General features: G+C 42.5%; 1 protein-coding gene and 1 non-coding gene across 5 annotated transcripts in view; both read right to left on the reverse strand.

Moving 5' to 3' along the window:
* The window catches only part of HSD17B6 (hydroxysteroid 17-beta dehydrogenase 6), a 48,385-nt gene that overhangs the window by 23,395 nt on the left and 11,447 nt on the right, over positions 1–13,543 (reverse strand). The window contains exons 1-2 of one of the 4 annotated variants that reach the window (XM_027592245.2): positions 13,391–13,499; positions 12,301–13,252 (exon numbers count right to left, since the gene is read on the reverse strand). The exons of 1 other annotated variant lie outside the window; for it this stretch is intronic. The gene's annotated coding sequence lies outside the window, so the exon portion shown is untranslated. Of the gene's footprint in view, positions 1–12,300; positions 13,253–13,390; positions 13,500–13,543 lie in introns of those variants that run through there. 2 more of the 4 variants (XM_027592247.2, XM_027592244.2) reach the window with 2 other exon arrangements.
* Positions 3,758–3,862, reverse strand: LOC113923201. The gene has a single exon (XR_003520209.1). It is a non-coding gene; the product is annotated as a U6 spliceosomal RNA (small nuclear RNA).

A 13,543-nucleotide genomic window follows, 5' to 3' on the forward strand; every position in this document is an offset into this window, starting at 1 on the left:
GGGAAGCCCAAGAGACCCTAAATAGTCAATTTAATACTGAGAAAGAAGAACAAAGCTGGAGGCATCACATTTCCTGATTTCAAACTATACTACAAAGCTATAGTAATCAAAGAGACATTTACTGGCATAAACACACAAACATAGACCAAGAGAACAGAATCAAGAGCCCAGAAACAAACCCACATACATAGTCAACATATACATAGGAGCCAAAATAACAAGAAAAAATAAGTGTTGGCAACGATGGGGAACAACCTGAAGGAGACTGGGAAGGAGAAAAGGGAAAGCCTTGGAGAAGTCTCAGGGAGATGAGCAATACTCTTCACTGAGCTACCTCCTTGGGCTGGAGATGCTTGAGTCCAAACATGACTCTGTAGGAAACACCTACAGAGCCTTTTCTTTACCAGCAGTGCAGTCACTGGCCCATCCTGTCTTGGAGACTTGGTCCTGAGACTGTCTACATGAACTATAGAGGTCATATGGCCATTTCCCAGCCTGAGACTTCCTTCCTCCTCTCCCTATTTAGAGTGAGCTCTTCTCCCAGGGAAGGTTATTATTTATATTTGTGGATGGGGCAATGTAAGCATGAGGAAAAAAGGGAGAAGCTAGGGGAAGAGGAAACAAAGATATAAAAGGGTGTAGGGAAGTGGGACATGTCCAGGGGCTCCAAGAGGAAGTAAAGATGGTTTAATCTCCACCTAAGAACCCACTAGGTGTCCCTCCTTTGTTCCTCCCTCCTGATTATCAGTCTCCAGAGCCTACCCTCCAGCCCAGGTCTCAGTGACAGGGCCCCTTTGGAGCCCCATGAATTGACCTCGTTGGTTGTCTCAAAATCTGGGGCAAATACAGGGTCCCAAGCCACTGGCATGGGTATTAGAAATTTAAATCATATGTAATATGATTTAATATAATCATATATATATTATGATATATCATAATATATCAACTGCTGCCCCTAATTGGTTTCTCTACAACCAGGAAACCCAAAAGAAACTAGCCGTGATACTCGTCATCTATCCCTCAGTAGAGCAATCATAAAAACCTGACACAGGTATGAGAAGGAGGGAAGACTGGCAATCCTCAGTGTTAGGCTCTCTGCTAAACCGGGCTTCCCTACCCAGCCATTGTACTTGCTGTGTGCTGAAGACTCTCACATCCAAACCTGGAGATGTTTCAGGCTTCCAAGATTTTCCCCTTCAGCAACAGTGCAGAATGTATTCCGTTTGTCAGAACACTTTTTTGGGAGCCTGTTAGTTGATACCAGTGAGACCACCCGGCTAATTCCTGCCTACTTTTCCTTTTCTTCCTTTCCAAGAATCTCTCTGCATGAGTTCCCCTGCCCCCAACCCTAATTTTGTGGCTAGCATAAAGTCCTGAACCTGGATTCTGAGGCCAGATTACCTGGGTTCAAATTCAGCTTTATTTGTCATTTACTTGTATGGCCTTGGGTAAGTGAATTAACCTCTCTGTACCTGGGTGCTCATTTTCAAAATGGGAAAAGGACATCTCCGTGATTTGTTGAGAAAGTCAAATGAGTTAACACACATACAACACTATAAAATCATTAGATGTTACTAGCATTATTTTGGTTGTTGTTTTATCAGTGCCATTCTAGGTCTTTCTCTATGAGCCCTACCTCTTCCTCCAGGCTTTAACAGAAGGAAATTGCACCATGAGAACTCAAACTATTTGGTGCATTCAGATGTCAAACTCCATGTGTTGCAACACCCTTCATCATTTCTACCAGCTCTTTATCACCATACTGGACAATGCTAATTCACCCTGACTTTCTTCAGTCTCAAGCAGAGAACCTAGCTCTCTGCAATATAGTGCATGGCAAAATAAGGCCTGTATTCCCTCCTTTCAAACTTCAGACCTTCAGGTTTGTCTACAGACTCCTATCAGTCTAGTCACTGATCCTAAGAGTGAGTCTATAATCAGCACATGGAGGGCAGCTGGGTGGCTCAGTCAGTTAAGTGTCTGCCTTCCACTTGGGTCATAATCCCAGGGTCCTGGGATCGATCCCTGTATCAGGCTCCTTGCTCAGCGGGAACCTGCTTCTCCCTCTCCCTCTGCCCCTCCCCCTTCTCGTGCTCGCACGCTCTCTCTCTCAAATAAATTAAAATACACACACACACACACACACACACACAATCAGTACATGGATTCATGGACTGATCCACCACAACATTCTCTGTTCTCATTTTGGACATACAGACTAGGTGGTACTCAAGTCAATAATCATTTATCATAATCAGATGCACCCACCATAATGTTTTAACTGAAAAAAAGTTGACAATGTCAAGTGCTGGCAAAAATATGGAACAATCAAGCATTTCCATTGAAAGAGTTAATTGATTCAATCAATTTGAAAAATGGTTTGTCCTTATCTACCAAAGATAAAGATCCACCTTCCCTATACTAATTGATTCCACTTTTAAGTGCATAACAAAAACAAAATATGCGCACATGTGCATCATAAGATGTGTCCGTGGCAGCATTATCATCTGTAACAGCCAAAAGCTGAAAACAACCCAAATATGCCACAACAGTTGAATAAATAAGTTGAAATATGTTCACACAATGTAATGCTATACAGTGACAAAAATGAACTATAGCTACATACAATTAGATGTATGAATCTCACAAACATAATATTGTGACACAAAAGAACTTTGTGTAGATTCTACCTACACACAGTTACAAATAGGCAAAACTAATCTATGTTGCTACAAATCAGATTCGTGGTTACCCTTGGGTAGGTGGCTGGGGTCAAAGATGGAGGGAGGTATTTAGGGGATTGTCTGTGGTGCTGGTAAAGTTCATTTCTTGACCTGTGTGGCTGTAATGTAAGTATTAATTTTGTGAAAATTCACTGAACCATCCACTTATGATCTGCATGTTTTTAACTCAAATTAGAAAAATAAAAATACTTCTTTGATAAAAAAAACAAAAAAGTCTGAAGAAAATAACCCCCGCATTTGCTTATGAAATTCTTATCAAGAACAACATGCATCCATACACTGTGCAAGACCCCACACAATAAATCCTGTCATTGGGGTGCATGGGTGGCTCAGATGGTTAAGCATCTGCCTTTGGCTCAGGTCATGATCTCCAGGTCCTGGGATCGAGTCCCACGTATGGCTCCCAGCTCAACGGCAAGTCTGCTTCTCCCTCTCCCTCTGCCTCTCCCCCAGCTCATGCTCTCTTTCTCTGTATCTGTCTCAAATGAATAAATAAAATCTTTTTCAATAAATAAATAAATACATACATACATAAATACTGCCATGCATTTAGTACCGGGAGAGTACTTGTGTTTTCTTTCTTTTTCTTTTTTTGAGACTTTGTCTTTTCTAAGTAAAGAGTACGCTACTGGTTATTTTTTTTTTAATTTTTATTTATTTATTTGAGATTGAGCGAGCAAGAGAACAGGAGGAGGGGTGCAGAGGGAGAGGGAGAAGCAGGCTCCCCGATGAGCAGGGAGCCAGATGTGGGGCTCAAACCCAGGACCCTGGGATCATGACCTGAGCCGAAGGCAGACACTAAACCGAGTGAGCCACCCAAGTGCCCTGCTACTGATTATTTTTAAAGTACCTAGTTCTTCATATTATCTTAGAAGTTCAAAGCCAAATTTAATGTTCAATCAGAATAATTCTCTCCGCCTTTGTAGACAGCATTTTTTTCTTCTTCGCTCTTCTATCACTTTGATTTTCTATTTCTTTTTGTACTCCATTGGCATTTTATTTACTTATTTTTTTAAAATATGGAACGTTTCATGAATTTACATGTCATCCTCGAGCAGGGGCCATGCTAATCTTCTCTATCATTCCAATTTTAGTATATGTGCTGCCAAAGCAAGCACTCAAATTGCATTTTATTATCCTTAATGTACACGTGTCTTTTACTTTAGGTTACCTCAAGCTCTTTTTGAAGATGCTACATCTATCCAAGAATAAAACTTAACAGATTCTCTAATCTCAGCCTCATTCCAACAACTGACTTCACCTCTGCCAAGTGGGAAAAATAAACAAATACTCTAGCAACTGATGCAGTGTACAGGCATTTTTTAAAAGATTTTATTTATTTATTTGACAGAGAAAGAGACAGCGAGAGACGGAACACAAGCAGGGGGAGTGGGAGAGGGAGAAGCAGGCTTCCCAGCTGAGCAGGGAGCCCGATGCGGGGCTCGATCCCAGCACCCTGGGATCATGACCTGAGCCGAAGGCAGATGCCCAACGTCTGAGCCACCCAGGTGCCCCCAGGCATTTTTTTTGTTATAACACACTTCATAACAGTATATAGGATTCCACAAAGAGAAAGAAAAAATGTTACCTGAGGAATTCTTGTTTGGGAATATATGTCGGATTTCAAACACTTCTTATTTAACTGCCTTTGGAATTTTACTTCTCTGTTCTCCACAGAATTAGAAATTTAACAAGTGGGAAGGAATAATGGGACTATTAAACTGTGTTTAGTGGCTGAGTTAAAAAAAAAAAGAAAGAAAGAAAAAATTTTTTCACCACTCCCACTGCAAAGAGCTTGCTGGCCATGGGAGACTGGGTGGTGTTAGCGGGGGTCTGCTTAGGGCAGGACCCAAACTAGACTACCAAGCTTCAGCAACACAATTCTCATGACTTTAATAATTAGAGAAACCTCCTTTTGCTTACCCACAGTTTCACAAACTTACCCCACAGCTACCAGCATGAACTATGACAGCTGATTTTCCCCACTGTCAAGAATCTCAATTTATAGGGCATACCCAGGGGATCTTATTTGCAACGATAAAATCACCCCCAACTTTTAAACAATATTTTCCCAAACTCCAAAGGAGTGCAGATTTAAAAAGCAGAAAAAACAATGGTGATAAAATTTCTTTCAGGAATCAAAGTTGAAAGATCTTTTGAGAAACCAGAAATCATTATTAAGACCTCTCTCCACACAGACCTTATCTCCTCCCAATCCTCAACCCAACACACACACACACACACACACACACACACACACACCCCACCACCACCCCCACCGGCTCAGGGAAGAGTCCAGTCCCGGAGACTTGGGAGGACTTCATGAATCCGCGGAGGTCAGCAGCCCCAGCCTCTCCCATTAGCCACACCCCCTCCACCTTCTGCACTGCTTGCACAGTATCTCCGTCTGTGGTAAGAACCTTGTGGTAAGAGCAGGGGCCACTCCACACCCTCGGGCCAAGCTCACAGTTCTCACCAGTGTCATCCATCCTTGTTCAACTGGAGAACCAGATCGGTTATAACCGAAATAAAAAGCAGAAAGAAAAGAGCTGCCCTGGCCAACCAGAGCATTTTCCATGCCCTTCGGCCCCCATCCTCTGATTTAAGTTGGAATACTAAAATATAAAACCCCAGCTGGAGTAAGGAGTAAGGAGGTCGGCTAATTTAAGCAGAGCCCACACAGACCACCAATCTGAGATCAGCTGCACAACTCTGGGATCTCAGCCTTCATGGAGTGAGACACCTTGCCAAAGAGCTGCAGCTGCTTAGTCTTGGGCCCTGCAGCCAGGATGTGTACGTGTATGTATGTATGTACGTGTATGTTAATAACAGCTTTATTGACACAGTTCACATACAATTAACCCTTTCAAAGTATACAGTTCAGTGTGTTTTAGTATATTCACAGGGTATCTCATTTCAGAACACTTTCTTCACCCCAAAAAGAAACCCTGTACTCCTTAGCAGTCACCATTTTTCCCTTCTCTAGCCCTAGGCAACTACTAATCTACTTTCCACATCTACGGATTTGCCTATTCTGGACATTTCACATAAATGGAATCACACAATATATGGCCTTTTATGACTGGCTCCTTTTGTTTAGCATAATGTTTTCAAGGTTCATCCATAATGTAGCATGTATCAGTATGCAATATTGTGATTTGTAAGAAATATATATTTGGTCTTTCAGATGACCAATTATTTATTTTTCATATATGTTTGGTCTTTGTCCATGTTTCTGGCTCACAGCTCCCAAAGCCCTTGGAATTTCCTGAGGGATAAAGGGCAATGGAAAGGATGCCTGGGTGGCTCAGTCAGTTAAGCGTCTGCCTTCAGCTTAGGTCATAATCGCAGGGTCCTGGGATCGAGTCCCACATCGGGCTCCTTGCTCAGCGGGGAGCCTGCTTCTCCCTCTCCCACTCCCCCTGCTTGTGTTCCCTCTCTCTCTGACAAATAAATAAAATCTTTAAAAAAAAAAGATCAATGGGAGCATCTTTCCTTATAATAATATTTGGCCTTTTGTCCTCAGTCCCTGAAATCACTCCAGAGCCATGAAGGTAAAATGATGTATTGCTATTCATAACAAGCCCCTTTCTACCACAACTGGGCTTATGTTAATGAGGTGACTTTTGGAAAGCACATCATTGGCTGCCAGGAGAACCAACCAGGAACAGAAGTTGGAATTTTCAGTCCCACCGCCAGACCTCAGGGAAAGAGTGGGGCTAGAGATAGTTTAATCACCAATGGCCAATGATTTAATCTATTGTGCCTATGTAATAAAGCTGCCATAAAACCCAAAAGGGCAAGGTTCAGAGAGCTTCCAGGTTGGTGAACACATGCAGATTAAATTCAGGTAGAATCTGAAGAGGGCATGGAAGCTCCAAGCCCATTCCCACATACCTTGCCTTATATATCTCTTCATCTGGCTGTTGATTCCTATCCTTTGTAATAAATTGGTAATCTAGTGAGTAAAGGGGTTTCCTGAGGTCTGTGAGCAGCTCTAGAAAATTAATCAAACCCGGGGCACCTGGCTGGCTCAGTCGTTAAGCAGCTGCCTTCGGATGGGGTCATGATCCCAGGGTCCTGGGATCGAGTCCCGCATCGGGTTCCCTTCTCAGAGGGAAGCCTGCTTCTCCCTCTCCTACTCCCCCTGCTTGTGTTCCTTCTCTCACCATGTGTCTCTCTATGTCAAATAAATAAATAAAATCTAAAAAAAAAAAAAAAAGAAAAGAAAATTAATCAAACCCAAGGAGCGATTTGTGGGACCCTCTGATTTGTAGCCAGTTGGTCAGAAGCACAGGTGACAAGCTGGGGCTTGCGATCGGCATCTGAAGTGGGGCAGTCTTGTGTGATTGAACCCTTAACCTACGGAATCTGATGCTAGCTCCAGGTAGATACTGTTGAATTATAGGACACCCAGCTAGTGTCTGAAGAATTGGTTTGGATATGTGCACCCTCCAACCACATTGGAATTGGTATCAGCACCCTTTCACAACTCTCCCCCCTTGGCTCTTATGAAATCACCCTTCCCAGCTCTTTTCCTGCTTCTATTCCTATTCATTCACATTGTCTTTGCTGGCTCCCCTTCCTCTACCCAGTTTTTAAAGTCAGTATCTTTAAGAGTTCCCTCCTGGCCTTTTTTCTCTTCTCACTGTACATATCCTCAGTCATCACCGGCTTCAACCCGGATCTGAGTGCTAATGACTTGCAAATCTCTGTCTTCAGTCCAGTTCACTCCTGAGATCTAGCTCCTCAGATCCAAGTGCCTGCTGGACATCTCCCACCTGGCTGCACCCATCCATTCCATAATGTATTCCCCCAACTACGTGCTAGGTCCTATCAAGTTACTGGAGACAGTAGGGGTGAGTAAAGTAGACATGATATTTGAAATCTTAGAACTTATAGTCTTAGCAGGAAAAACAGACATTAAATATATAGTCCCACAAATAAATATATCATTACATACTGATGGGGTCTATGAAAGAAAAGCATAGGATGCTTTTAGGGGGTATCTCAAATTAAAAATTATACTTTCAAATTAAACTCAAATTAAACTTTCCAAAACTGTAGAAGGACGCTTTGTTGCAATCTAATCCTCCTCATTTTCATGTTATTTCCTGTCCCTAAATCTATTCAACGTTCAACAAATGTAATGAGTGCCCGCTGGGTGCCGGACAACCCACTTCTCACCAGTTGCCCAAGCCTGAAACCTGAGCAATCATCCTAGACCACTTCCTCCTTCCCCATATCCAATCAATATTAACTCTACCTTTTTTTTTTTTTTAAGATTTTATTTATTTATCTGACAGAGAGAGACACAGCAAGAGAGGGAACACAAGCAGGGGGACTGGTAGAGGGAGAAGCAGGCTTCCCACGGAGCAGGGAGCCCGATGCGGGGCTCGATCCCAGGACCCTGGGATCATGACCTGAGCCAAAGGCAGACGCTAAATGACTGAGCCACCCAGGCGCCCCAATAACTCTACCTTCTTAAGTCAGTTATGTCCACCCAATCCCCTCCATCTCCACTTTACTGCCTTAGTTCAGGCCACAAGTATTTGTCACCTGGATTCCAGCAAAAGTTTCTGGGGATTGCTCTGCTTCTGGTTGCTCTCTCCCCTCCTATCTGCCCTCCTCAGGGTTCCAGAATTTATTTCTAAAACACAACTTTGGGGCGCCTGGATGGTTCAATTGGTTAAGTGTCTGCCTTTGGCTCGGGTCACGGTCCTGGGGTCCTGGGATTGGGCCCTGCATCAGGCTCCCTGCTCAGTGGGGAACCTGTTTCTCCCTCTCCCTCTGCCCGTCCTCCCCATTCATGCTCCCTCTCACACTCTTTGTCTCTCTCAAATAAATAAATGAAATCTTTTTAAAAAAAAATAAAACACAACTCTGATTATGCCTCTCCCCTGCTTAAAAGCCTTCCAAGGCTCCCCACTGTCTTCCAACCAATCCAAATTCCTGTGGAAGAACAAGGTTTGATGTGTTCCCATTTGAATCTGCCATCCTTTATTTTATACAGCCTGCAAAGAGAAAGCTAGACCCAAAGAGTATGCAACTTCGTGACTAACATGAAAACCTACACAGTATGTATACTGGCAGGTTACTTACCAAAAAAACTGATGGGTTAACTTATAGTTTAGGTGAAAAAATTCAATTTTATACATGAAATCCAGTGTAGAGATTAAAAAACAACTGCAATGTCCTATAACACTTGTTTTATTGGCTTTGTGGCCATCATTTGCTTTGTGGTTAAAAGCAGCATCCCTGTGAGATTAAATTAAAACTTTGCCCTTAAACAATTATGAAGGTGCTCTTTATTACTTTTCAGTAGTTCATGATAACCAGAGACAGAACCTATCATAATTAAACCTAAATATGACCTTGGCCCCACCTAGATAGTCTCTATTATGCTCTTGATTCATCAGAACATACTCTCTAGTCCTCTCTTCCTTACCTTATTAAAGAGGAAAACAACTAGCACAGAAGTATATCAAATTTTCAAATTACTTGTTTCAACAAGATTATTTACTCCCAAGACATCTCATCAAATAATGGTATGATCAATATTTTATCTTAATTTTAATCAAAGTGGAATAAAAATGGAAGATAAAGAATTTTTATTTCCACACATCTTAGCTTGGCATCCAATGCTCTGGCCATAGCTTGCCTCTTAGCCCCATATCTCACCAGGCCTTCCCTTCAAGTCTGAGCTCTGTCCAAACGAACTACTGGCACTTTCTGGAAAGTGCCACGCCATTTACAATTTTGTGTCTGTGCTCCTTTACCAATCTTACCCAAGTCTTACGGAAAATGCTGATACCAATAGACAGCTGGTTATAAATGCATCTATAGGGGCCCCTGGGTGGCTCAGTCGTGAAGTGTCTGCCTTCAGCTCAGGTCATGATCCCAGGGTCCTGGGATTGAGCCCTGCATCGGGCTCCCTGCTCAGCAAGAAACCTGCTTCTCCCTCTCTCACTCCCCTTGCTTCTGTTCCTTCTCTCGCTGTGTCTCTCTTTGTCAAATAAATAAATAAATAAAATCTTTAATAAATAAATAATACCTTTAAAAATTAAAAATAAAAAAATAAATGCATCTACAACACTTCCTTTCACTTTTTGATTTGTGTCTATTGCCCCTACTAGCTTATAACTTTCTCGGAAACAGAAACCATGTCATGAATTTTTTTCTCCCCAGAGCCTAAGTGTCCAACACAAATGTTCATTAGCTATCTGTGGATCTATCTACCACATAGATCATCTTTTACATGCTAAAAACAACCAGAATAACAATAGGAGTTGAACGGGAAGGGAAGTCCACGAGGTAAGTGTCCAAGTCTGCAAATGACTTAGGGAGACCTAGAACTGATGGATTACCCAAAAAGGATGACAGCAGATGTATACGGTAACTGTAAAGGGGATGGCAGATAGTAAAAGGCTTGAAGGACAAAGGGGTTTCGCACCTAAGGGGATGAAAGCGCAAGGGGACACCAACTGAATGGCAATACTGCCTCCCAGTGGCACCGAGGATAACAGCCTCTCTACCAGAGCATTTGCACAGAATTAGACCGTTTTCTCACACCTTGTAGTAGTGGCCTATGAGTTAACTGTGCTAGGGACCTCTCACTTCATCTCACTTAATTCTCATGACAACCCCTTGTAGAGACACAGCACGTAGCTTAGGGGTTAAATGCAGAGAGCTATCTGGCTGGTGTGACCTTGAACAAAGTATTTAAATTCTCTGAATATTTCCCCAGCTACAAAATGGGATAATATTAGTATCTACCATATAGGGTTATGAGGGGTAAATTTTTTTTACTCACAACCCTGAGATCAAAATCCAAGCTGAGATCAAGAGTCAGACACTCAATGGACTGAGCCACCCAAGTTTCCTGATAAATTCTTTTTTTTAACAATTCTATACATTACTCAGTGCTTACCACAGTAAGTGTAGTCACCATCTGTCACCAAACAGTATTATTACCATCTTATTGACCATATTCCCTATGCTGTACTTTTCATCTCCGTGACTTATTTTATAACTGGAAGTTAATACTTCTTAATCCCCTTTATCTATTTCACCCCCCCACCCCCCCCCACCCCCCCACCCCACCCACCTCACCTCCAGCAACCACCATTTTGTTTTCTGTATTTAAGAGTCTGGTTTTTTGTTTCTTTGTTTTGTTTCTTAGATTCTACATGGTGAAATCATAAGGTATTTGTCTCTGTCTCACTTATTTCACTTAGCATAATACTCTCTAGATTCATTCATGTTGTTGCAAATGGCAAGATCCCACTCTCTTTTATGACTAAGCAATATTCCATTGTGTGTGTGTGTGTGTGTGTGTGTGTACCTCACATCTTTGCCCATTCATCTATTGGTGGATATTTGGGGTGCCTAGATATCTTTGCTACTGTAAATAATGCTACAATAAACATAGGGGCACACATATCTTTTCTAATTAGTACTTTTTTTTAAATTTTTTAAAAGATTTTATTTGTTTGAGAAAGAGCGAGAGAGAGAACAGAGAAGGAGAGGGAGAAGCAGAACCCCCACTGAGCAGGGAGCCTGACATGGGGCTCAGTTCCAGGACCCCGAGATCATGACCCAAGCCAAAGGCCAACACCTAACCAACTGAGCCACCCAGGCGCCCCAGTGCTTTCATTTTCTTCGGGTAAATACCCAGTAGTGGAATTACTGAATCATATGGTATTTCTATTTTAATTTTTTGAGAAAACTCCATACTGTTTTCCACAGTGGCTGCACCAATTTACATGCCCACCAACAGTCCACAAGGGTTCTTTTTTCTCTACATCCTCACCAACACCTGTTATTTCTTGTCTTTTTTATTTTAGCCATTCTGACAGGTGGAAAGTGGAAGAATAAATTCTCAGAAGGATACCTGACAGCATAGCAAATGCTATATAAATACTAGCTATTATTATTATTCCTTTTCCTGATGAGAAAACTGATGTTAAATAAATCGAGCAGATAGTAAGAACTCAAAAAATGTAACTTCCTTTGCTTTCTCCCCTTACATCTTAGCTCCTTCTGGTGTTGCCCTCCTTAGTGGTCCTGAAATTCAAACAGGGGACTCCCAAATATCCCAAAGAAGTCAGTTCCTAAAGGCAGCAATGAGAAAACTGAGAAACCTCCATTAAACAGTCCAGACAGATATGGTTCTGGAAAAGAGCACTCCCCAGAGCACTCGTCATTATTATTAAAGACCTTCCCAGTAACAAAACTCACCCTACCCAAAACAAGATGCATAAGGATTATGAAAATCAACTAAGATCTGTGCAGGAAACCAGATTTCAAGGAATATTCAAGTAAGTATGATCTGCCCAGAGCCCATTTTGACCACTTTGCCCACAGAAGCTGAAAGACCGTGATCATTTTCGAGATTAGGCTAATAATAACTTACTAGAGACTCTATGCTCTCCCTGCTCTCCTACTGTTACTGCAAACATAAAATTCATGAAAATGATGGTTTTTAAGTGACATGATATCTTTGTGATTATAGACTGCCCACCCAGTCCACATTTGCAATGAGGTGTATCTTTACCAGGTAAGATTGATTGGCAGATCTGCACATTAGTAGCAAACAGGCTCCTTTTATACTTGTAAAGCTCTCCAGGATTCTGCAAGATTCCTCTAATTCAGATTTTAGCATTCCTGGGTGTTCTTTTTGAGAGACTGAATATACGAACAGTAGCCAGACCATATATAAAAACAGAACTCTGAGGGCTGCTGGGTAGCTCAGCTCACAGAGCATGCAACTCAGGGTTGTGAGTTCAAACCCTACGTTGAGCGTAGAGTTTATGTAAAAACAAAAACAAAACAGAACCGTGACCTACAACCTGAAGAAGCCAACCCAGGTAACCAGTCCCCCTATCTGTAATAAACAGCTCAGGAAGCCAGCCTGCTCTAAGTCAGACTTGCAGAGGTAAGACCATTGTCTCTAGTAACCCCTGTAACAATTGGCCCCAGATGGCCAGGACTTGATTAATAAATATCAGCTTCCCCAGATTTTGTGGCCACTTCCAATTTAGGACCAACCAGAGAAAGCCAATACGCGCTCCTAATCAATCCCACAGAATGTCCCTACTCCTAGTTACCCCAACTACAGCTTTCCCGTTGAATCAGGACATTCCTGAAACCTCCCCTCTTCCCCCACTATAAAGCTTCCCCACTCCTCTGCCTGCCTTTGAGTCTCTGCCAAAACTCAAGTGTCTGCAGCTGACCCCCTTGAATAAATAGCCTTTGATTTTCTTATTTGGTTGGTCTTCGTTTATTTCCACATATTGGACCTAGTAATTCTATGAAGAATTAATTTCCAAACCCTCTCAAAAAGACATTGGCTTAGGGGCGCCTGGGTGGCTCAGTCGGTTGTCTGCCTTGGGCTTGGGTCATTCTCCCAGGGTCCTAAGATCGAGCCCTGCATTGGGCTCCTTGCTCAGCGGGGAGCCTGCTTCTCCCTCTGCCTCTGCCTGCAGCTCTGCCTCCTTGTGCTCTCTCTGAAATGAATAAAAAAAGAAAAAAAGATATTGCTTTGCATTGTTCAAATGCGTTATTTCGAAAACATTCAAAAAGTTAGCGGGGAACATTTTTTTACTTCATCTTAATAACCTAAGTCAATATGCTCAAGGGCTCACCTTTTTGTAGGAGACCTTCCTTCCGGGAATGGGAGCGGCTTTCTTCTACCCACCAGAGCAGCTGACCTAGTGAGGACGCTGAAAGGCCCAGACCACGCCGCGCTCTAAGCCAACCCCCAAGTGGGAACTACAATTCCCAGCGGCCCGTGCAGA

This window comes from Zalophus californianus, chromosome 9, assembly GCF_009762305.2.
Source record: "Zalophus californianus isolate mZalCal1 chromosome 9, mZalCal1.pri.v2, whole genome shotgun sequence".
NCBI classification, from domain to species: domain Eukaryota; kingdom Metazoa; phylum Chordata; class Mammalia; order Carnivora; family Otariidae; genus Zalophus; species Zalophus californianus.